Raw genomic sequence first — 813 nt, 5'->3', positions numbered from 1 at the left:
CAGGGAAGGGGCAGAGAGAGACACACACAAGACTCCAAAACAGGCTCCAGTCTCTGAGATGTCAGCACAGAGCCCAACACGGGGCTTGAACTCAAGAACCATGAGGTCATGACCTAAGCTTAAGTTGGAGGCTTAACTGGCTGAGCCACCCAGGTGCCCCCAGGCCTCTCTTTTAAGAGCCCCAACTCTCTGGGTTAATAAATAGAGACCACCAGAGGAAATAAGTTAGTTAGATAAGGGTCTCTTCTATACGGACCTTGCTTCACAAGCACAAAAGTGCTTTACCTGCTTTCCAACGGCAGGCAAAGAGAACAGGGCATTACTAGACATGTCTGTAATCAACCACATTTACTATATTCCATCGCTGTCACTGAAAAGACGGGGTTACTATAAATATCAGAATATTCATTACTGAAGTTAATGAATTAACCAAACCTATTTGGTAGTTCATAGCAACCACAGAAGCAATAAAGTATGGAGGTTGGAAGGGGGAATGAAGAAATAATTCAGACTTTCCTCACAACCTTCAATGGTCTGTTGACCCTTAGCCTATATCCAGAGTGATTGGAAAATCACTGAAGATAAGGACTACCGTCATTTTTCATAACAATATTTCTTTTCATTAATAATATAAGGGACTATACAAGTTCTGTTTCGCTTAATTCCCAAGTCATAACTCATTTCAGTGGTTTGCTACCACTCAAATACACAAAGTTTCTCCTTGCTGATGTGGAATAACCACACATGGCCAAGTCAACAAAAAAGAAAGGAAAAGAAAAGAAAAGAAAAGAAAGAAACAGTTTAACATCTTCA

This window comes from Crocuta crocuta, unplaced genomic scaffold, assembly GCF_008692635.1.
Source record: "Crocuta crocuta isolate KB4526 unplaced genomic scaffold, BGI_CrCroc_1.0 scaffold205, whole genome shotgun sequence".
Taxonomy (NCBI): domain Eukaryota; kingdom Metazoa; phylum Chordata; class Mammalia; order Carnivora; family Hyaenidae; genus Crocuta; species Crocuta crocuta.
Note: the sequence above shows the minus strand (reverse complement) of the source record.